Source organism: Felis catus, chromosome D2 (genome assembly GCF_018350175.1).
Source record: "Felis catus isolate Fca126 chromosome D2, F.catus_Fca126_mat1.0, whole genome shotgun sequence".
Lineage (NCBI taxonomy): Eukaryota > Metazoa > Chordata > Mammalia > Carnivora > Felidae > Felis > Felis catus.
The window spans coordinates 41,204,320-41,229,761 of NC_058378.1; the positions used below are offsets into that span (position 1 = coordinate 41,204,320).

Genomic DNA, 25,442 nt, shown 5'->3' on the forward strand with positions numbered 1-25,442 from the left:
GATTATGTTGATAATATGTATCTTTGATAGGAAGAAATGAAGATGGTACTTTACCTCTGTGGCCTTCTTTTCCCAAACCTGTAAGTCCAGTTTAATCATGAGAAAAATGCCAAATTCCGGTAGTAGGACATGCCACAAAATATCTGACCAATGTTCCTTCAAACTGTCAGTCACCAAAGATAAGGAAAATCTGAAAGTTGCCACAGCCAAATGGAGCCTAAGAAGACATGATGGCTAATTTAATGTGTATCCAGAGTGGGATCCTGGAACAGAAGAAGGACATTAGGTCAAAACTAAGGAAAGCTGAATAAACTATGGACTCTGGTGAATAGTAATGTATCAACATTGCTTCATTAATTGTGGCTAATGTACCGTAATCATGTGAGGTGTCATATAATTTTGTTGTAGAGGAAGGTGGGTATGGAGTGTAAGGGCTATAAATCTAAAACTTAAAAAAAAGTTTTTTGTTTTTTTGTTTTTTTAACTATGCTGTGTTCTCCTCCTCCTCACCTTCGTCATCATCTACTTGTGTAGTCTTAAGACTCTTCAGACGTATCTGCTTTTTTCCCCCAAATCAATGTTGTGTGTGTGTGTGTGTGTGTGTGTGTGTGTGTGTGTGTTGCTAAAACTTCTGAAGCTTCTAAAATCCTTATCCAGTGTTATTGTGTGTGTTGAGCTGAGATTTGCTTCTCAACAGGTAGTGGTTACTGAAGATCTCTGAGCTGGCCTTCCCATCATCCCCAAATGAAATTATGTGATTTTGAAAGCTTTAGGTGCTGTAAAATGTTACAAAGGTTAAGGATGGTCTTCCATGACTTCCTTCTCCTTAAGGTGCCATGCTGGATGCTCTCAAGCATCTCTGACTCTTCTTAAGCTTTGGTCTCCCTGCAGGTACTGAGGCTCTCCCTCTTTCTAATGCTCCTTTTCTTCTTGCTCTCGCTCTGTCTCTTCTCTGCCTCTTCTTAGGAGATGAACATGATGAGGAAGTTCTGATTCCTTTTTCTACTCCTCCTCTGTGTAGCATTATGAACGGGGGAATGCCAACTTCCCCATTCCTATTTTCTAACTTTGCAAAATAAGGATATTCTCCGGACTCACAAGGAATGTGTAAGGTCTAGTGTAAGGTCAAGTAAGAGAATGCGTTTGGAACCCTTTCAGCAATGGAAGAAGAGGAAAGGCCAGAAATCCCAGCCGGATCAATAGCTGAATTCTTACTGAGAGAGAGAAACAGGGAACATTATGTCTCTATCTCCAATGAGAGGCATGTTTTTCTACTCACTAGGAAATGACTTTCTGCAAACGATGGCCAGATAAATCAGAGGTTGTGGTCCGGGGAGTTGCTATTTCTCTCTGTTGACAATGTGTAGACGACAGGTTTATAACCAGTACTGTTCCTCCTGCCATTTTCCGTAACATAGAATTTAGCTTGAACACTGGGCCCAATTGCAAGATAGTCTTAAATTCTCAAAAGGAGCTGGAACTCTAGAGTGCATGTGAAATTTTCTGATTTTTAAAACACTCTGAATGCCCAAAATACTGTTTGAGACACTGATTCAGTCTAAAGGCAATTGCCTTCCTTTCTAGCAGTTTAGGATTGCAGTGAGAGGAAAATGTGAGGGAGTGAGGGAGAAGGGAGAGGGGGGGGAAATGTCTTTTCTTTCTCTCCAGAATCCAGTTGTCGTGAGTCCAGACTGCATTAATGTCCTAATGACTTATTACACCTTCCATGAAGGCCTTTAGTTCATGTTAATTGATGGAATACAGGGATCCATTTTAAACAGTTTTAATGGCCTTTTCAGAGTGATTATCAACCATTTACAAATATTCAGAAAAGAAGTCAATAAGATGGCGTTAAGTGAAATAAGTGAGACAGAGAAAGGCAAATACTATATGATTTCACTACTATGTGGAATCTAAACAACAAAACAAATGAACAAACAAAAAACAGACACAGACCTATAAATGCAAGGAACCAACTGGTGTTTGCCACAAGGGAGGTGAGTGGGGGTATGGGCAGCATGGGGGAAGGGGCGTGGGAGGTACTGGCTTCCAGGTGTGAAATGACTAAGTCACAGGGATGAAAAGTACAGCACAGGGAATGTGGGCAATATTGTAATAGGGTTGCATGCTGACAGATGGTAGCTATACTTGCAGTAAACAGAGCGTAATGTGTTGACTTGTCAGGTCACTATGTAGTACCCCTGACACGAATGTAACATTGTGTGTCAGCTATACTTAAGTTAAAAAAAAGTCAATAAGAATTCTAATTTTTTTTTTTTCTGGGAAGTCTAACAAAATCGAATCACTGGATTATCTGCCCTTCATCATGAAAAGGAGAGTATTGACAAGGCATGAGTATTTCGGACTTGGGTTAATCCAAGTTGGGACTCCAGCCCTTTTACCTGCTGACTCCTCCTTAGTTCTGGAACCAACATATGCCTCTTGCTAAACATCCTCTCCTTCTATAATGATCAGATAGCCCCCTTACCTTGCTGGTTCCTGAGACACAGCCTTTGAGAGACTGCAGGCTTCAGTAATCCTCTCTCTTCTTCACAGCCTTGTTATTTAATGGTTGTCCAGATGTGGGAGAGGTTTAGGTGCTCTACCAGAAGAAAGTGCATCAGTTTAGGGGTGACTGGGTGGCTCTGTCGGTTGAGCGTCACCCAACTTTGGCCCAGGTCATGATCTCACAGTTCTTGAGTTGAGCCCCGTGTCAGGCTCTGTGCTCACAGCTCAGAGCCTGAAGCCTGCTTCGGATTCTGTGTCTCCCTCTCTCTCTCTGCACCTTCCCAGCTCATGCTCGTCTCTCTATCTCTCAAAAATAAATAAATACATTTAAAAAATTAAAAAAAAGAAAATTCAACAGTTTAAAATGTTCCCAACCTAGTTTATTTACGGTCTCAATTTTATCGGTCATGGATGGAAAATGGAATACTGCCTGGGAACAGATGATGATAATAGGTATGCTCAATTATGGCTTATCATTTTAAAGCATCCTCTGGTTTTTATGTGACTCATAATTGGGATGCAACATTTCTACATTTGATAATTTTATTTTTCATATTAGAGTCCATTATTTTACTGTGAGAGCTGGAGAGAGGGACATGACTTATAAATTGAATTTGGGTATGTGATATGCTAAGTATGTATTTGAGGAATCGGGAATACAAATTCACAAATTAAGTAGGCATCCTTATTATATCTATCACATGGACTTTTCATTACACACACTAAATAAAAATCATTACGAAAAAAAAGACCAGTGCAGCAGGGTGAATGGTGAAACCTACTTGTTTGATATTAATTAAGTGCTTTGCTGATGATGTGAAATTTTCCTCATGTTACATTAGAGGAAAATGGTCCATCGAGTGCTTGCTCTCAAGAGGCTGGTGTTAGGCGTACATTTATGTATTGCTTCATCTCACAGTTACAGCAGAATAAGAGAAGAGTGGTCTGTTCTTCACGTTTTAGAAGAGGAAATCAGAGCTCAGAGGTGTGGAATGCCCTTCTCAAGGCTACGTCGCTCCTTTGTGATAGTTCCAGGCTTTAAAGCGGGGTATATTCACACCAGTGACAATATCAATCTTCCACCTGAGATTAACACACATTTCATTTCACTTGGAACTTAGGAAGTTAGAAACCAAAGCAGCTGTGGGTTAGAAGATGAGGATTGTGAACATTGTATCTAAAAATGACATCCCCACAAAATGTAGAGTCAAATGGAAGATGAAAGCTGGGTGCTGGCCGTGATGATATCTCAGGGAGTACCCAGAGCACAGGCCCATTCTGTGGTCTGTGAAACTGATGCTGTACCAGGTGAAAAGGAGCCTGTAGAACCACCATGGGTTAACCTTACACAAAGGAATCATCTGCTGATGAACAAAAGTCCCCGATTTTATGGAACAGTTACTCTCTTTGTCATGTCATTTTACTCTCCGTATAAAACAAAATCAATCCATCTCAGGGCCTTTGTGTGTTCTTGGAGTTATACCTTACTTGGTGCTGCCACGGTACGTGGCTAGTGTTAGAAGTATCAGTAGTGGTTGGGGCAGGGTCATTAACAGAAAGACTTCCTAGTTTACTCAACCCAAGAAGGTCCAGAAACCCTTGGTGCCCAGTCTATGCAGAGTAACCCTAAATTCAGGACCCCAATGCAAATTGAAGACCTTTCCTCTTTATTGATTATAAAACAGGCATCGTTGTGAACCATGGTAATGGGCAAGCATCAAAAACAAAGAGGAAGTACACAAATCAGACTTCACTGTTGAGGTCAGTCGGGCTGCAGCTAAGCACTTCCTATTGATGGCATTTCACTTCTCTTTCTTAATCCACAGCATACACAGAAGTCCCAACACTGAGAAGGTGCCTGCTTAGTGTTGTTGATTCATAATCTTGTTTCCTGTTCCTTTTAGTTACAGCAAAGAGATATGTATCTTTTTAACCTTATTCTACATATCTAACCCACTTTCCTCCCCTAAACACTGCTGGCTGGGTGCAGAGGGCTCAGTAATTCACCCTGAGTATTTACTAAATGATTTGGGAAAATCACCAATTTGGAATTTGAACCCAGTGCCTTGGCTTTGGTGGAACATGTTGTAAAGGGATGATTAACACATGGAAAATATTTACAATGCCAAGAGCAGGTAGAGATGCAAAACATCATGAAAGCAGAGGTGGGATGAATTCGAGACTTTCTTGGAGCATCGGGACGGGGTTCTTAGAAGTGACAAATCCACTGAATGATCAGAGGCCTGGGATATCAGATTCTTTCACCTGGTTAGGAAATCTCAAGTTGGTAATGCAGTTATAGCTTGAACTAGATATTGGGAAACAACATGGCAAAGGCAAATTGGATAAAGACCATAGGCATCCAAGAGGTTTGACATTTATCTTCTAAGCAATGGTGTTTTAAGTGGGACTATGTCAGAATCAGATTTCTGGTTTCGAGACCACTATGAAAGTAGAGTGAGGATGAACTGGAAAGATAGTGACTGGTGGCAAAGAGACCATTTAGTTCTATTTTACCAGATAGCCTCGGCAAGGTAGTAGCTATAAAAGAACCATCTCAACAGAGCTGGGGGAAACACGAAGTGACTATTGTAAACGTATATATGTAGGTGCTGTGTGATGTTGTGCAGTCTACACATGCTAATGGAGTTCTGAGAACTAGGTAAGCAGAGAGGACTGGAGTCATCAAAGTATGAGTGAGATTGACTATTAAAAGATGGGTAGGGCACAGTTTGGATTGTATCATAGATAAGGATTGGCCAGTGGGTCACAGAAGAGAGACAGTCCTGTTTGGCCCAGGTTACTTATTTGGTTTGGGACTTTAAAGTGTTCAGCCCCTGTGTAGCAATGGCTGCATCCAACAAAGAGAAGCCATTCTGTCTGAAGAGTTCTAGTCCTGGCTCTTGTTCTGTCCACGTGGAACTAATCTCATTTTGTTTTACCAGTGTCCTCTTCAGCTACTACATTCAGGAGCTAATTATGTCTGAGTTAATGCAAAATTTAGCCACTACCAACATCCAGCTCTGTCTGCTCCCAGGGTTCAGTGTTGCCCCCAGAAAACACGTTGAGCAGCATTCCTGTCAGCCACATGGAGACTCTGTGGACTTCTTACTTGACACTGCCTCATTGTTCAAGGCATCTTCTGCCTCAACTGGGTCCAAAATACAGGGGCTCTTTGTAGTGGGGAATGCATATGAAAAAGAATGAGGGCTATGCATTATGTTACAGAAGGTGGTGGTGGAGTTATAAAATGCTTGTATCTAAAAGACGAATAGAAGCAGTTGCATTTGTTTATAAGAAATACGGAGTCACAAGTGATAGGTTGGGAATATTTTGATGGAAGTGACACTGGAACAAGATGTGTCTCACTCAAGTACATAAGGTGTTTCTAGAAGGATAAGTCTGAGGATTTCTCAAAGCAACTAAGAAGCTTTTGCAATAGCAGTACCAGGAGGTGGGTGTAAATCAGTGGGAGGTGTTGGGAAGGGAAAGACAGGGATGGTTACAAGTAGAAAAAAAATAGAAGGAGAAAATGGGCATACTAGATAGAGTCGATCACAAAGTAACACTGAGGCTTGAATCGTTTAAAGGCATAGGCAGGGGAAGAAAGACCAGTTTGGGTATTTGTCCCTGAATCCTCAAAGTCTGTGCACTCTGAGTGAGATTGTGGACATCTTAAAACCTTTCATTTCAATCTCTGTGTTGAGCATTTTCATCCTTCACATAATTTTCTTCCAATGTGCTAAGATTATAGCCTTTATCTAATGGTTTTCTCTCTCAGTTATGCTCCCAGCATTTATAAGCATTAATTTTGCTGAACTGATACAGTAAAATGTTCAAAATAACATTTGGTGAGCATTTTCATCTGACTACTCAAGTCTAACCTGTAATCTTTCCTCCTTACACTACCATATACACACACACACGCACACAACACACACACATTTGTACCTGTTCTCCAAGCTTTACCTCTTTACCTAAAATTGTAGAAATTTCTTCCATAACTAACAAGAGTGTATAATTTTACCTTCCCTCCCCCAAGAGAAGACATATGGCCTATCTATTATAATAAGAATCTTAAAGATCCATTTATCCATGAGCCAAATACAGGTAATATCTCCATACAGTTGGCTGAATAAAGGTGACCCAAATATAGTAACTGTTGTTGTGGCTCAGAGTGGGAGTTGTATTTGAAATCTGGTTAAGGTTAACATTTGTAGTACATGGTGATGATTTGCATATAAGGAGTAAGAAAATAAAAGAGTCAGAGTTGACTTAGGTGCCCGCCGCCCCTTAACCCTTTCGCCTGGGCAACTGAGTAAATCATTTTTCCAGATGTGATGGCTTTTAATTCCTGTTGGGCAACCAAAAGGGATTATCACATAGGATTTGGATCTATAAATCAGGAACCCAGGGGGAGAAGTAGGGGTTGGGGATAAAAAATTGAGAACCTCAGCGTAGAAATATTTTTAAAGCCAGGGGACTGGGTGAGCTCACTAAGGGAGCGTGCATATAGAGAAGAGCAAAGTAAGTGGGACTGAACTTTGAGGAATGCCAGCTTTGGAAGTCAGGAAGGAGAGGGTCCAACAATGGTGACTATGAAGGGGCAACCAGTGCACCATGAGAGAAATCAGGAAATGATGATGTCCTAATGGCCAAGGGGGCTTGGGTGATGTTTTAAGAATGAAAGATAAATCAATCATGATAAGTGCTATTGAGAGACCAGGTAGAATGAGAACTGAGAAGTGCCCACTAGACTCTTGGTAGGAATGACTTCCAGAGTTGTGAAATAAAAGCCTGACTGGAATGGGTACCATTGAGAGGAGGTGGGGAAGTGGGCCAGTGAGAACAGACAAGTCTTGCAAAGAATTTTGCATCAGCCTGCCACTGGATCAGGAGGGAAGATAGAGACTTGCTTTGCAGATGAAGTTCAGTTCGTTGGGATTGTCATGGGATGGTAAGGGAATTCTCTCAGCACATTAACTGGGAATGAGATGTATTGGAGGTGTGAGAACAGAGGGAAAGATGTGAAAGAGTTGTCTTTGAAAGTGAGAGTAAATTAACCAGCAAAATGCTGGACTGGCAGTGCTAAGAATTTATCTTGTGCACTGTGGTTATAAATTCAAAGTAAGACTCTTCAGCACATTTGTTAATCTTTATCTATATCATGTTCAATCTTAAAGTCTGTATATGGAAGTGACAGAGATGTGTTTAAAACCAATTTGGGATTTTGATAATGGAAGGAGATGGGGCAAGGAGATTGAAGTGCATTCGCCGAAGGTATTGTAATGATGGACAATGAAATCTAAATCAGCTAGGAAGGAGAGTGAGGCATCAGGAAGATTGTGCACAATGTAAATGTGATATGGTCAGTTTATTGGAATTATAAGATGTCAAAGACCGAATAAAGTAACCTTAGAGGTACTAGCATAAGAGAGCTTGAGTTACAAGGTGGTAACTAGACTACGATGTCTGTAATGTGGCTTGGGTAGTGATAAAGTAATGATGAAGTCCGAGGTATGAACCATTAAAGTAAATGTAGGACATGGGAGATATTGGTTAATAAGCTAAGGAACAACTACAGTGGTTGGAATATCTACACGCACACTGATATCACAACCAACGATGGCAGTAACTTTCCTTACAAAATCAGTGTCAGGCACTAACATCGATGATGAATGAGGGGAGGCTATAAATAACAGAAATAAGTGTCCATTGGTGGTGAAGATTTTAGTTTAGGGTATGGAAGTAGGAAAGGGAGTTGCAATAAGGAGTGTGAAATATTCCTATTGGAACTCTAAGCTAGTGGCAGATGGCATATGAGAGGAATAGGAAAAACAAAAAACAAAACCATTATCTGATAGGGCTTCAGAGCCCAGTTCCCAGTGATTAGTTGATTTTCAGCATCAGAAGGGATAGGGCATATTCAGAGTGTCAAAGGGTTCGGGGAATCTAGAAGACCTGTGAGAGTATATTCAGAACAGTGCATGGATGTGTGTCCTGATGAACAGATTGACCCAGGACACTTGGGCTCCCTGCCAAGATTGGAGAAAACAGACAGAGGATCTAATGGAATTAAGCCTATTTGTTTGTGAGACAGGGGCAGGAGAGGACGATATGTTTTAATTGTAACCGTATTGGGATAACGTTCTCTTAGTCCTTAGAGGTGAGGCAGAATACTGGAGGATGTGGTGGACAGTAATTGTCTTTCCAGGAACATGTGGACACATGGAGCGCATTGAGTCATATGGTGCCTAGAGCATTCAGAGTTCAGTGGGCCTACATTTGACCCCCATTATATCTACATTTGACTCATTTGAGTAGTGTCAAAGACTGTGGAGGGCCAGCCTAAATAAATTTTCAGGGTCAGGATGGAGATTCTGAGCTCTAAAGAGCTACTGCTCTCCTATCAATGGAGGTGCCTTCTTTTATAAGACTGATCTAGCGTGTTTCAGTCACCCATAGCAAATAGGACCACTTGGAAGAATCCAGGATTCAGTACAGGTTTCCCCAACTGGGACAGGGGAGAGGATCCCAGTTGGGAGATTCAAGCAGGGAGTTCTGCCAAGAAACTGGTAACTTCAGATCTTCATTTCTCTAGGCAGTGAGCGCATCAGCAGCTCAGCTCAAGTGATGCATTGTTCCCCCCCGCACACACACACACACACACACACACACACACACACACAGAAAGAGAGAGAGTTATTGGATAGGTGGGTGTCTATTTCCTAGCAGCCACAAAGGCACTTAATGCCACACTTTTGTGTAGTAGAGGCTGAATCCCTATGTTTCCTCTTAGCCTGGGATCCTGATTTGATCTTAGGAACATACGATTCATGATGCCTCTGGTCTAGAACCTAAGGAATGACTCTGAAAGCTGGCTTCAGAGTAGAATCACCTGAAAAATCAATAATAAATATCCCGATTCTGGGGTGCCTGGGTGGCTCAGTCGGTTGAGCATCTGACCTCGGCTCAGGTCATGATCTCACAGTCTGTGAGTTCGAGCCCTGCGTCCGGCTCTGTGCTGACAGCTCAGAGCCTGGAGCCTATTTTGGATTCTGTGTCTCCCTCTCTCTCTGCTCCTCCCCCACTCATGTTTGCTTTCTCTCTTTCTCTCTCTCTCTCTCAAAAATAAATAAACACGTAAAAAAATAAAGAAATATCCTGATTCTATCCCAAAATCTCTAGGATCCCGGCTTCAGTAATTTTCTAAAGTTTCCGAGATGATTCTTACGTGCAACTTTGGTTAAGAGCTATATTCTAGGGCTCTGATTCTATCCAAATTCTCTCGATTAACAAACAGGTTGGCTGCTGCAGGCCTCTGACCCTTAATTGCTTTTTAGAATTCTGAACTTTTTTTTAATGACATAATTTCTACAGACTGGCCCTCCAGTGCACATGTGCACACAGACACAGGCACACACGCAGGCATGCACATGCACACCCACGCAACTGTGTTCTGTCTTTGTACAAAGTTTGTGCCCTGCTGAGGCCCAGTCCAGGAGCAGGGCTGCAGCATGGGAAGTTTGCAGAGGCCAGGAGCTAGCTGGAAAAGACCCTCGGGGTCTCATGTGTGGACTGGGGCTCCGTGGAAGGTAAACACCACATGCAGGCAGCCTCTTAGCTTCTTTCCCTGCTCAGGCCACTGCTTCTGAGCCTCTGCAGACACATTCTTCATAGCTGAGAAAACCCACAGATGGAATGACTATTATTGGTGCTTGTCAATTCAGAAATAAACCATGATTTGCCCAGCATTTCAATCTTTACCACTGACATGCTAGTTTAATTAGTTCTGTGCTGGATGAGGTCATTAAATTTGTATCCTAATGCAAACCTATTTATTACTCAGCCTGCACAGGAGTATGTGGGATGATTTGCATTCTCTCCGGACAGAGGGTGAATTCTCACCCTCCCACCGTGGTGGGCAGCACATCCTCCTGCAGAAAGTCATTTGAGATAACACTAATTGAAGGGACACCTGTCTCTTCAGAATTCTTTTAAAAATTTAATAACAGATTGGCCATGTGCTCTGAGAAAAGGGTAAAAAAAGTGTTCTATTATAAAATGCAAATTTTGGAGAAAAGGTGTATGTAGCGTGATAGGCAAAAGCGTTACGTGAATATTAGCGAGTTCCTTTATGTTTGTTATTAGCTCCTTCTCTTGGGACAGATTTCGAAGAAATTCTTCCCACTACTCCCTGCTTCCTTCCTGATCTCATGGAACGGAAAGTGAAAAGTGGACGTGATATCACACCTATTCCCTTCCTGGATTAAGCCTTCATTTAATCTTTGCGGCGATGCATGTGAGATACTGTTATTTTACAAGAGTACTATTATCATTCTGATTTTTTAGATGAGGGCACTGAAGCTTCAAGAAACCTGAGGCTTCAAGCTACTAAATGTTTTGCTCACGTCCTTGCGTATAGTAGATAGCACATACGGGCTCAGAAGCCAGTGTGGTCAGTCTAAATCTTCCCTCTTTCCTTCATATGTTGCCCCCAGAACAGTTTTTCCGAACCTCGTAAAATCTATGCCCCTGACATCTCAACACCCTCCCCACCCCACGTCCCTCCACTCTGAAATATTCATCCTCCCTTACAAGTTACCCCTATTTGAAAATCACAATATCTCCTTAAAAAAATCTATCATCTCTCTCTTTTATAGATTTCATCAAGCTTCTTTTTTGTTTTTGTTTTTTGTTTTTTGGATTCTGGTTGTCTATTTAAAAAATAGGTTCTACTCTCATTGAGCAAATATAAAATAATGTTGCAAATGGGGTCAACTTTGGGGGCGTCTGGGTGGCTCAGTCGGTTAAGCAAACGATTCTTGATTTACCTCAGGTCATGATCTCATAGTTTGTGGGTTCAAGCCCCACAGCAGGGCCTGCTTGGGATTCTTTCTCTCCCCCCTCTCTCTCCGCCCCTCCCCTGCTCATACTCTTTCAAAAATAAATAAATAAAACATTAAAAAAATATGGGGTCAACTTAATCTCTTACTAGATACATGCCCATTTCTCACTGTTGAATCACTGACCTAACGACCCTGGAGAGTTGAGTTGCTCAGTTACCTTCTCTTGTCCCTCCTAACAAAAAAGTGAACTATGGGAACCATGGACTGATTTTGGTGTTTCTTTTGGGTGGCGGGATGAGGGGTTGGAAAACTGGAAGGGTGAAGAGATGACGGTCTATAATCACAGCCTCCCCTGAGGAAAAGGGCCAAGACCATCTCCATGGGTGACAGTGTGTGATGCTCCATGTGAATGTCACCCTGGAGGTGTCCAACTGGCGGCCATTTTGCAGATTTAGCCCATCTCCCTGCTGTCCCCACTCCCTATTAATCCTTTCCCATCACTGCCGAACTTCTCAAAAACATTGTCTGTACTTGCCACTTGCTACTTCCTTTAATGCACTTTCCTGACAATCCTTTAAAATGTTCTCTCCCTTTACATTCTTCTGATACTTTTTTCTCAAAAAATTCAGTGAATAAATTTATAAGCCCAGTGATCCTCTCTTGGTTTTCCTCTGATGCTAGTCACTGTTTGATCAGCTTTTTCTAGAAATTCTCTTCTCCCTCAATTCTTCAGTTTCACCTTAAGAGGTGATCACCCAAGGACCAGGCAGAGTCTCAGCTTGCATGGTGATAGTTGACTCTTCCTAATGGCTCCATCTTTCCACTTCTGGAGATTCTTTCTATTGCATTTCTATAAATGAAAGCAGCCCTAATGTTCTGCCCTTGGACCTTTTCTGGAAAAGGCTTCGGGATGGTTCATCCATGTGCAAGATTTCAGGTTATGCGCTGTGTGGATACACAGCTCACTCCTATCTGTAGCATCAGGCTCTCTCAAGGTCTGGCTTCACATTTCTTACTCACTACTCACTGATCATCTTTAACAGGAAAGCCCTGTGTGTCCCAGACTCAACGGGGGTGATGGCAAACTCATAACTTAAAAGTTTCTTCTTTTAGATCTTTAAAGCCGGTTCAGCGTCCTCATCATGCAGGCATTACATCTCAGATTAAACGTGCTGTAAAATATATACAGTGTTCCACGGTGGCAGTCAGCTTGCAATTTATAAATGCATCAAAGCAGCATGGTGTACATCTTACACTTGTATAATGCTATGTATCAACTGTACTTCAATAAAAAGGGGGGTGGGCAGAAAAGAAGGAAAAACGAAATATAATGGTTTAGTGCAGGGCTTCTTGAACTTCAGTGAGATCAAAACCACTTGTGCAAAAGCACACATTGCTTGAGCCCCACTCTTGGAGTTTCTGATTCAATGGGCCTGGAGTGGGGACTGAGAATTTGCATTTCTAACAAGATCCTGGGTGCCTGTGCTGCCTCTGCTGCTGCTGGCCCAAGCCATCAGTTTGGTGCATGAATCTGAGGCCAGATGGAGTTAGACTTCAGTCCTGTGTTAGTCACCTACCTAATGTGTGACACTCCATGCTTCAAGATGCCTATTCTGTAAAATCAAGATAAAATATCTACCTCATAGAATTTTTGTGAAACTAAATGAGTTAGTGTAAGTGTCCACACCAGTGTTTGGCAGACTCTTAAACACTGTCAGCCATAGCCGCACAACTTTTATTTATTTCCTCTTTTGCTGACTCCCTGTGACTGATCGCCGCCCACGTCCCTACAGCCAGGGCTTTGGATGCATCTGTTTCCCTATCACTGTTGCCAGAGCTGGGGTCAAGTGCATAATCATATTGCCATTCACCTGACTCTAAGCATTGCCATTTAACTGGTTGATACAGCCTCTCTTTGTCCAGCAAAATTCATCCTGTTGTCAGTCTCTGCCTTATTCTCTTAAAAACACATTACAAATAGGCCCCTGTCTTGCTCAGAAAGCACACTTTTAATGTATTACAGGGCATTTAGAACCCTCTTTGACACCTTGACTCTTCACCTTTTCCTCTTGCTACTCCGTATGTGATGTTTTTGTATGTAAAAACATCTGATGTTTTTGTATGTAAAAACATCTGTTTTTCTGTACACATTTCCTTGCTTTGTTATTTCTTCTATAATATTCATTCCATCTGATATATCCTTTCTCTCATTACTACAAAACATTCTTCAAAGCCTGGTTAACTTTCATTCCTCATCCAAAGGTATAGCAAATTGGTCTCATTCCTTGTGACAAGACTGACTGATTGATGGTAGCTTCTTAGGGAGATTACAAGGATTCTGAGGACAAGATCTGCTTGGGTTCAATAGGAAATAAGGTTATGATTAGTGAGCAGTGTCTGCTATGGGCCCAAGTGGAGTGCATGGAAGAATTTGTATCTAGCATTGTCTTCCCTGCTGTGCAGTGTATTTTACACTACAGATGCTCAGTGCAATTTGGCAAATTCACAAATACACAGACATACCCCGAGTTATGAGTTTTAGTTTTATTCCGATTACGATTTTCCCTTCTTTGTTCTAAGATGAAAGCCAAGCCTTATTCTGAGAATGATATTGACAGGCAGGAAATGAGAACAGGAATGAAGAGAAGCCTTTGGCACTTTGACTAGAGAAAGTAATGTCTGGATCAGGGGAAATACACTGATTTTAGTGGTGGCTCTGAGCCTAGAGGCAAGTTCTTAGATTTTGAGGCGTAAGGGACCAGATGGAGGGATTGGGGGAGAATTCTTCCTCAAGAAGGAAAACACAGGGTCCTTGGGAACATCTGGTCATGGAAGCCCTTCACCGTGAGGACCCCTGATTTAATATGTGCAAGGTGAATAAGCAAGGCTTCAATCCCAGAGCCACCACCCACTGGTTGTGTATTTGGGGTTGCTAAATTAATCTCCCTGAGCTTTGACTTTTTTCTCTTAAAAACAAGGATCACAATATTCCCTCTCAGGGCTGTTGTAAAAATGAAAGGAAACCATGTATAATAGAAGACTTTGTATAGTGTTGGGCTCGATAAATGGTAGCTGTCCTTATAAATATTGTGTGGAATCCCAATCAAGAAAACCCCTTTAAAACCGTTGAAACTCCTTTACCTCTTATCCCTTACCTGTATCCTCACTGTTACTTATTAACATATAAGATGATGGAATGACCCCTTGGCTAAATGTTATAGAGCATCTAACTGCTCATTAACTCTGATTGATTGGAATCCTGGAAGCAACACTGCTGAGTTACTGTTGTTCCCCACCAACTAGCGTGAAGATAGAGCCTTGGTGCTTTCATTATATTTATGGCATCAAATATAAAAAATGCACAGTGTGGAAGTTATTTAGAACTTAATACCTTTCTAACGACATCTACTCTCTGAGATTCACATAGTTTTATACTTTAGGTATTTTGGGTTATCTTCTTTTCCTTTCCTAAAAAAAATTATTAAATGCCTTGAAATGAGTTGTTCAGAAATAGCCATTTGTTCATTCAGAAATATTTTGGGTGTTTCCTGGGGCCAAAGTCGCTTCTAGACACTAGAGCCACTATAGTGTGTGAAAGAGATAAAGCCAATTTTCTTGTGGAGGTCATCTTCTGGAGATGGAACTTAAATAATCAAGTGAGCAAACAAATAACCAGGCTATAATTTTATTTTATTTTTTTAAGTTTAATTTTTTTAAAATTTCTTTTGAGAGGGAGATAGAGAGCGAGCGGGGGAGGAGCAGAGAGAGCGGGAGACAAAATCCCAAGCAGGCTCTGCACTCTCAGCACAGAGTCCCGATGTGGGGCTCGAACTCATGAATTTTGAGTTCATGGCCTGAACCAGGATCAAGAGTCTGAAGCTTAACTGACTGAGCCACCCAGGTGTCCCACCAGGCTGTAATTTTAGATGGTTGGTATTTTCTATGAAGAAAAAGTGATAGGGTAGAGGGGATCATGGTGTGGTTTGAGCAACCTTTTTTGAATTGTGTGCAATGCTGTGGCCACATTTTAACTGATACCCAAATGACAATCATGAGCCAGACAAAAAATAATGTATTCCAAGCCCTTCAAGCAGAGGGCAAAGCAAGTGATTCAACTCAAATGAGGAAAGAAAGGACTCACCAGTGGGTGCCAACCACATGGAAAAGAGTCTTTAAAATAGATGCAGGGTAATTATGCTGGATATTGTAGGTGGGGTAAGGAGTTTGGATTTTATTCTATGCAATGGGAAGCCACTGGAACATTATAAAAATGATAGTCGGAAAAAGAGATGTTCTTGTAAATGAACACTGAATGCTTATAGAGATAGCCATATTGAGGAATTTGATGGTTAAATGTGTTGACAAAATGGATAATCACTTGTGATTTATCTGTTTTCTGGATTCAAAAATTTTTAACATGGTTTACCTGCTTGTATTTTTTGTTACTGAATTCAGAAACCTTTGAGATGGCTTTTAATGTATCTCTTCAGATATTTCCCTTATCCTGACATTTTCACTGTGACCGTGATTTGCTACATTATTTCTTTCTCTCCTTCAAAGCTATACTGTTTCCTCTTTGTATTTCACTCTTTTGTGAACTTGAGAAGAAATTAATGTAGAATTTTTGATAAATTGCCTCTCTTGTTTTTGGAGAAAACAAAACTTTTCCTGTCGGAGATCTGCTGTGACATTAAAACTATAAGCCTGTTTAAGGTGATAAGTCAGTCCAAGTGCTAAGGGAGAACAGCGTAATCTGCATTGGTCATCTGGGTGAAGAGTCCAATGATTTCACAGCTGCCTCTTTGCTTTTTGCAATTTTTAAGTTGGGGTTGTCTCTGAATTTCTCTCCTAGACTCTGAAATGTCCTTCCATTTCAAATACGTGTATCCAACTGTGGAGCAGTGTTTCAGCCTTACATTTACCTTACATATGTAATTTTGTACAACAATTTGTTACTGTTCATTGTTCTATATTTGACTTTTTAATCTCCATATGCACACATTTATTGCTCTCTGTTGGGCTGCTTGGTCATATTCCAGGACATTTACCCCAAGCTGGAAAAATTATTCTATAGATTAGGTATTAGTATTAATTCTGTGGATCTATGGCCAGAAAAGTACAAGAAGGGTGTTTTAGTCACACCTTCCGCTTTCCTTCACACAACCTAGTTAAATCATTTATTACTTTTTAATAGTTAAATTATTTTTATGTGCCTCTACTTTTTAAAAACATGTTTAAATTTTAAAATGAATGCAATTTATTTTTATTCGTTGTAAACCACAGAACTTTAATGGGCCCTTTGAAATTGCATGCAACCAAAGAAAATATATCAAACAATACCTTGAACAAGGTTTTGAAATCTCTAACTTATTTATAGCATCTGTAAACCCATTTGAATAGTTTTCTTCTTTTTCCTTAAACATTTTTTTAATGTTTATTTATTTTTGAGAGAGACAGAGTCTGAGTGGGGGACGGGCAGAGAGAGAGGGAGACACAGAATCCAAAGCAGGCTCCAGGCTCTGAGCTGTCAGCACAGAGTCTGATGTGGGGCCAGAACTTAGGAACCGTGAGATCATGGCCTGAGCTGAAGTCCGATGCTGACAGACACTTAACCCCCTGAGCCACCTAGGTGCCCCTTTAGATTTTTCTTAATATGTTCATAATATGTGGTTTCATTTACAAAAATACTCTTTTTTCATGTAAATTCACTAGGTGAACTCTGGAAGGATAATAGTGACTAAGAAAAGCACTTGAACAAAAAGTAATCCAAATAGGAGGAACTGAGTTCATAACATTCTAGGCAGAACAAGAAATGCCACAAGTTGTCTTTCCTTTGAAAGTAGTGTCTTCCTCTGATTCTCTTAACACCGCAAAGGATAAAACTTGGTGATAAAAGGAAGCAAGGCAAACCCTGCAGCACCGTTTCCTCACTCCCCACCAACATCACTCACTTTCAGAACCCGATGATTGAGGCAAAAAACCACTTTACTGTAAGTTCTATTCAGAAGAATAAAGCTATAAGACTTTTGCAGCTTCCTTGCAAACCAAAACACCCATTAGGGATCGTGTGGCTCTTTCACCTCCTACAGCAGCTGTGATATCACAGGGGATTGAAGAGGAGAAAGAATTCATTTCTCAGAAAATTTCATGCTAATTTTAAAATAAAAACAATAATTTCTGAAATGTTGTCAAGGAATAGAAAATAACCTTCGAGAGCCATAAGAAGAGAACACTGACAAACCGTCTGCAACTGTGCGTGGAGAAATTTCAGTGTAGCAAAATAAGGTGGGGGGGGGGGTGTCTAGAAAAGTCTCTTCTTGTGATTATTGCAGCTTCTTTCACAGAAAGCTCAAGGCTGGCCGGAAGGCTGAGTGAACTAAAGACAAACCCACGACTTTTATTTCAAGTCTGGATTCCCATTTTAAGGGAAGAATTACCTGTTAGTTTGAGAATTATTGTTAGCTTTTATTGACGCCTTTCTTTTTAAAATTTTAGTTTTAGGCATTTCACCTAGGAGCAAAAATGAATGAAAATGACTGTTCTACATTTCTATTTGATTCTTTCACTGGGGACAAGAATTTGACTATGATGGGGATGTACAGGTCACAAAAAAAAAAATTAAAAACTAAGAAATATTCCATTCCTACCATTTCTTTATAAACGCTTTCTTTTTTTTTTTTTAATTTTTTTTCAACGTTTATTTATTTTTGGGGCAGAGAGAGACAGAGCATGAACGGGGGAGGGGCAGAGAGAGAGGGAGACACAGAATCGGAAACAGGCTCCAGGCTCTGAGCCATCAGCCCAGAGCCTGACGCGGGGCTCGAACTCCCGGACCGCGAGATCGTGACCTGGCTGAAGTTGGATGCTTAACCGACTGCGCCACCCAGGCGCCCCTCTTTATAAACACTTTCTAACAGAATATGCCAGTATTAAGCCTAGGCACTGTTAGAGAACAAAAACCAAGTCTAACTCTGTAATGAGTAAAAATGTTCAAAACCAAAATTTTAAATTATTTAGGTGGGTTTATTTTGTTGTTATCCTTGTGGATAAGCCATAATGGTATTTCATAAGCCTGTTTGATCTTTCCATTAATCCTGTGCTGCAATTTCTATTTACTACTGATTTGATCAGATGACACAGAACGAACCTGTGTACAAAGCACGTGACTAGGATGGGAACTCTTTGCACAGACAATCCTGCTCGGTTCCAGATCCCATGCTTTGCTCTTACACTAGTCTCTGCTCCCCTTCTCCAACTTCAGTTAGTTTTCTTGCACTCCAGTCTTGTTCTCTCCATGGAATCTTTTCTCTGGCTCCATCTAGAGTATCATTATGTTTTTGGAAGATTGGTGTTTCATTCTCTTTTAAAGCTTTTAACTAGCTCAGTTGGAAAATCTCTACTTTATCTCACTTATATCTCATCACAATGTGTCTGAACATTTTCAGTTGTCTCCATTATCAAGATTCAGGAAATATCTGAACATCTGCCTGCTGGACGATAGGTGGCTGGGTAGACCAGATGATTTCTCAGTGTCCCAATCCAGTTTTATTACCCTTTGAAAGCCAGTATTACAGGATTGTGCCCTATTTTAAAAATATTAGTTTATTTAGGGGCACCTGAGTGGCTCAGTTGGCTAAGCGTCCTACTCTTGATTTCAGCTCAGGTCATTATCTCACGGTTCGTGGGTTCAAGCTCCACATCAGACTCCGTGCTGTCAGCACAGATTCTGTCTTGGGATTCTGTCTCCCTCTCTCTCTGCCCCTGCCCTGCTCACTCTCTCTCTCTCAAAAGTAAATAAACATTTAAAAACTTTTAAAAAGGTTAGTTTATTTAAATAACATTGTAGCTTACTCATATAGTTAAAAAAATAAAATGATTCAAAAAATAAACGTAGAGTTTCAGTGTCCCCCTACAAGTCTGAACACCTCGGAGTTACTATTGTTAAAGTTTCTTTTTGTGGTATTAAAACTGTACTTGTACATCTATATCTTAATTTATCAACATTATTCCAGGTAGGTTATATGTGTTCTCAATCCACTATCTTCTTTTTGAAGTCATTGGCTTCTTTCTTACTGTAATCCTTCCAAAGTTGACATAGGCATAGGAGTTAGGAAACTTTTTGAAGTTTATTTTAAATTTTTTTTCAACGTTTATTTATTTTTGGGACAGAGAGAGACAGAGCATGAACGGGGGAGGGGCAGAGAGAGAGGGAGACACAGAATCGGAAACAGGCTCCAGCCTCTGAGCCATCAGCCCAGAGCCCGACGCGGGGCTCGAACTCACGGACCGTGAGATCGTGACCTGGCTGAAGTCGGATGCTTAACCGACTGCGCCACCCAGGCGCCCCTTCAAGTTTATTTTAGATTACAGCTGCATAGACTGAAATTGCAGAAGAAGACAATATCTATATATTATTTATTTTATTTGTGCGATATTGAAACGTAAATTTTCTAGAAGGATCAGGCACTGACTTGACCTGAAAAGTCAGACTGTTTCTTAATGAGAGTCTAGCTTCTCTCAAGGCAGAAGGCCAGTGAAAGATACACAGGGATAGATTAGGGAAACTTTCAGCAGAAGGAGAATTGGTGGCAATCAGGGTGTCTGGAGTCCAGGACCCGTCTGTTTCAGATGGTGGAGAGGAAATTATCTTAAAACAGAAACAATGGCTCTTGTATTTATTTACCAAACCTTCATGTACTTCTACTATAAAGGCCATCTTTCAAAAATATCAAAAGATATAACTGTATTTGTTATATATGAAGAAAAATTGATTTTATGAGATAGAATATAAAGTATGCTAGACATAATTGTGAAATTTAGGAACAACATCCAAATATAACTCATGCTTCCAGTGATGCTATATATCACCTATGTCCTAGAAGAGAAAGTAATCACTTCGCATGTGATATTGTTAAGGCTTTAATATGCACATACGTTGAAAAAGTAAGTAATAGAAAGATACAGCAGTTCTCCAAGAACTGAATATACTTGTGTATACTGTGCATAGAACTCAGTTTAACCAAGATGATGGCCTGTTTATTTAACGGAAACAGTAAGTTCATTTGATTCTTCTAGACTTCATTTTCCAAAACACTTCCAGGGCAAAATATTATTTAAGCATAATGGACATAAATGGGTAATTGGCCCCGATTTGCATATAAATCCATTAACTCAAGGTAGTAATGTAAACAGGAAATTCACTATAAATACCTATCCAAGTATGGCTACATCAGTTTAAAACATTAGGGTATTTTGCATTTAAGTTAAATGAAATGCCATTCTACAGGAGTTGCATAAACTGATCCTCAAATGTGGAAATTATGGCTCATAAAAAATACTAAATACTGAATGGAAATGAATTTTTGTGTTTCTATAGGTTTTCTTTATACATGGCTGGAATTTTCATAAGTCCATTCCTATGGGAAGGTGTAAAGGAACTCAACAACACATTTTGACATGATTTTGCTTTGCATTGTCACAAAGACATGTAGTGCAGGATAATACTGAATAATGCAAACCAATGTTTTAAGCTTTTTCAGCAAAGAGTTCAGAAAAACTAACCTGTAAATAGTAGTAAATACCGTATTTTTATTCTGGCTGCATAGGTGATGATATATAAATGGTACAGTATCATTTTATGAGTTGTCTTGGTATACAGATAGATAAATATTATTCTACGAAATCCTTGAGGACAGAAAAAAATGATGTAGTCATCTTAATATATGCCTAGCATATAATAAACACTCAAATATTTTTGAATTGAACTTTGTGTGTCTAGCACAGAGTGTTATTTTAAAACCCTTAAAACCTGTCAGTTCAAAAAGATAGTGTATTTCCTTTTTTAGCATTAAGCTAAACTTAAAGCTTTCAAAAAAATTTCCTGAAGTGTCTTACGCATTTTAAAAATTCTAAAGACAATAATGTATTTTATTCTTCATAAAAATGTTTTCTTTCTCTTTAGTGAAGATGATATCATCATCAAGTCAGATGATTTAAATTCCAGATACTTCTGAGGGCCTGGGTGGCGCTGTTGGTTAAGCATCCTTCTCTTGGTTTTGGCTCAGGTTATGATCTCAAGGCTTCAAGGGTTTGAGCCCTGCGTCAGACTCAGCACTGAACACACGGAGCCTGCTTGGGATTCTGTCTCTCTCCCCCTGTCTCTGCCATCCCCTACTCGTGCTGTCTCTGTCTCTCTCAAAATAAATAAATAAACTTTGAATTTCAAATACGCCATAGCAGATATTTTTGTTCTGTTTTGTTTTTGTTTTTGTTGAATGTATTTATTTAAATTCAAGTCATTTAGCACAGAGTGTAATATTGGTTTCAGGAGAAAAACCCAGTGATTCATTAGTTACATATAACACCCAGTGCTCATCCCAACAAGTGCCCTCTTTAATGCCCAACACCCATTTAGCCACCCCCTACCCACCTCCCTTCCTGCACCCTCAGATTGTTCTCGATATTTAGGAGTCTCTTATGGTTTGCCTCCTTCTCTGTTTTTGTGTTATTTTTCCTTCCCTTGTTGTTTTTAGCTGTCTTGAATGTTTAACTTCTTCATTCAAATTGTTCATTAAAAGGTATTTTCAGTATAAGAATATGTGTTATTTTCACGTCCTTTTGAAGCCTTCAACCTACACGGGACCTTTAAGTGGTTAATAAATACTCTTTTTGAATCATAAAATAAAGGGGAAAAATACAGATTCTTACACAGGAAATCATTAGTCTAGAAAAAACTCCTATTTATTTTTCTCTCTGAACTTGTACTCGGGCATGATTGTAAGTGTAGGGTGAGACCCCCTTGTTCAGATAATTGTCTTCCAAAATAGGGGCTGTAATTTGAAAGTGATAAAAGCTACATTGTAGTTTGAATCATTTTTTATTTTATTTTACTTACAGACGACTCAACTGATCACTGAGAATCTCTGCTTTGGAGATAAATAGGAATAATCATTTTCTTCACACTAAGGGAGATGGTAAAATTCAAAATTCAAGAACTGGTAGTTCCAGAGTAACTTCCCTTCCCTGGATGCATTTATACCCATGTTCCTTTCCCATCAGCCTTGACCTAGGGCCTCAGCCATCAGCTAAAGGACCCTATTACTCCATACAGTTCTGGTAATATCATGGCCTTAATGTTGCAGTGACCTTGTCAGAACTCCCAGTATTTCTGTCTGAAGATGCTTAAAGTTTAATCTTTAGGTAGATATTTTTCATGCTTTAGCTAGATTCTGGCCACAGTGAGTAATAACAAGATGACTATTTTCTTCATCAGAATTCTAGGAAGTGACATGTCCTTTTTAGGGCAGCAGTGACAAAAGCAGATCGGTCTTCTTTTCTCAATCTTTGGAGAGTTTTGGAGGAACCAAAGCTGATGATAGGCATGATGTCATGAAATGTGATTTCTTGCAATATTACTTTGAGTCTTCAGTAAACTTCAGACATCACTACATGCCTTAGAAGGAGGGGTTGAAATTAGAGTGCCACACATATGTGTCCTGATTAATAGGACATAAACTGATGAAAGTTTTGGGGATAGATCTAGACTTGTCCCTATTTTGAAATTAGGACCTCCACCAAAGTCATTAAATCTCCAAGGTACTGTTCCAGATAATAGAATATATAGATATCTATTAATATATATCTATATCTATATCTATATCTATATCTATCTATATGTATCTATATCTTTATTCTGGCTGCATGGCATTACAAAATCATGCAACCTGAGACTGGGGGAGAAAGTTGAGGTGCATTCATGAATTTCTCAAGATTCACACATCTTGCTGAGGCAGTATTTTCTGCTTGGGGTAGTGGGTGGTGCTGAATGACATGTTATGGCTTTAGATAGAGAGGGGTCATCTCGAGGTCTTAGAGGTACCTGGAGACTAGACCGTAATGTTTTTCCCACTCTTCCCCTCCCCCGTTTACTCTCTTCCATTGAGAATGCCCTCTGGCAGGACCATTTGTGCCTCTAATAGCAAAAAGCTTTCTCTCCTAAAGGTCCATGCAAGCAGAAATGACAAGAGCAGAGTGAGTGAGCACTTTCACGCTGGTTTGGTTAACAAATTGATTTGAGAGCCAATCCTGGACTGTGTGAAATGAGAAACAGGTTCTTAAGTGACTGCAAAAGGATGGTGTTTAGTTCTTAGTTTTGACCCTTTTTTTTTTCTGGCCGATCCCCATGTCCCAGACTATAGTCATTGCTCTCTTTTCCACACATGGCCTGGCCATTTGGCTGAGGGTAACTCATGGCTAACGAAAATATAAGAAGCTCTGACCATCTCTGTGTGGAGCCATCATCCTCTTTTCTCTTTGCCTTGACAACTTACGCATTATCTTCAAATATAAACTTAGTTTTATATTTAAATATAAATATATTTCTTTCATAAATATATTTATTTATAATAAATAACCCCAGAAAGGAGATTTATAGGGACTTACTAGAACAACAGGATCCCTGTTGTGATTAAGAGAAGTGTTCAGACAAACGTTGGCATTGTAGGTGTGATGCATGAGCCAGGCAGAAACAACAGAGGAAGAATTCTGGTGCCAAACTAAGCTGCATTGGTTGGGAGGGTGAAGAGAGGCACAGAGGTAGACGTGGAGCTGACTACTGGGGCGCTGGCCCCCGCTACTGTTCTTCAACTCAGCATTCAGTTCACAGGAATGACGGTTGGGACACTGGAGTAGCTCCTAGAACTGAGTCCAAAGGACTAAACTCCATCTTCTGCCAAGAGACTCTGGATGGGGCACTAGGATGCTCTCCCTGACGTGGCCAGGCATAGGAACCCAGGGAGGGCAGAAGGTGGAGAAGGGTGTACCCAGTAGCAGACAGCAGACATGGGCAACAGACATTATGTTTGTCTTGTCCTGTAATAGCTTTTAATTTATTTTTATATTATCTACTGGATGCGTTTGATGGTGGAAAGGGCCATTGTAGAGGTCTGTTGGTGGCTTCATTCTGTATGTTACATGAAGTGTTTTGGTTCCAGGAAGGATGGGAATCTTTTACCCTTATCCTCAGTACCATATTCCATGCCTGTGTTTGTATGGTGGTGGGTCTCAAACTCACCTGACCACAGGGGATGAACAGACACAGAAGTTGGGGGTCAGGGCAGTGGGGACTTGAGGACTTGAAGAATGTGTGGCCTGTCTAATCAAAGGGGCTGTGTGACTCAGTCAGTTGAGCATCCAACTCTTGATTTCAGCTCAGGTCATGGTCTCACAGTTCGTGGGATCGAGCCCCGTATCGGGCTCTGTGTTGGTAGTGCAGAGCCTGCTTGGGATTCTGTCTCTCTTTCTCTCTGTCTCTGCCCCACCTCAAAATAAATAAATAAACTTTAAATACAAACTCAAAAGTACTTCTACCAGGACATATTGCTTGCCTCTTAGATGAGGTATGTGTCTGCTTCTGTTTCCTCACATAGTGCCCTGTGCTTCTCCGATGAGGATTCACAACACACTTTGTTAGAGTCATTTATTTAAAGGCTTGGCTTCCTTATGAGACTGTCAGCTATGTAGAGATAGGACCCGTACCTGGCTTGTTTCTTGCTGGTCTGACAGAACCTAGCTCAATGCCCAGTAAGAATCATCTCATAGTCATTTCAAAATGAATGAATGAATGAATGAATGAATGGACTTTTTTCCTTTTCCTGGAAAGATCATTAACAAATAAACTCTCTAGGCCACGGTACTCATGCTGGTCATTGGCCCAAATAGAGCTAAGGGAAATATCCCTGGCCTTGGAAGACAACCTTTGATTTGATTCCAAGTCTCCAACTTTTTCATCAGTGCCAGCATCTGCTGAAAAGGCCCATCAAACTGAAACTACTTTTGACTTATTTGCAATCTTTTTTTAAAGTTTACCTAGAAAGAAGCCATAAAAAACCCCATCTGATTCTTTTTCCAAAATCCACATAGACAATAAAGGCATTTATCTAAGTAATGTTTTGGCTTCACACAACATCAATAAACACTTCATGGAGATTAAAGTGACTGAAAACCTTTTATACTTGTCAACTGATTTCTGTTGGCTGTGTTGATTTCCTTTATAAAGAATAAAAAGAAAGTAAAGTTGTTTTGTGT

At 40.3% G+C, this 25,442-nt stretch overlaps 1 protein-coding gene across 10 annotated transcripts in view; it reads left to right on the top strand.

Moving 5' to 3' along the window:
- NRG3 (neuregulin 3) overlaps positions 1-25,442 on the top strand; it is a 1,060,361-nt gene that overhangs the window by 376,442 nt on the left and 658,477 nt on the right. The gene's annotated exons all lie outside the window — the stretch shown is intronic.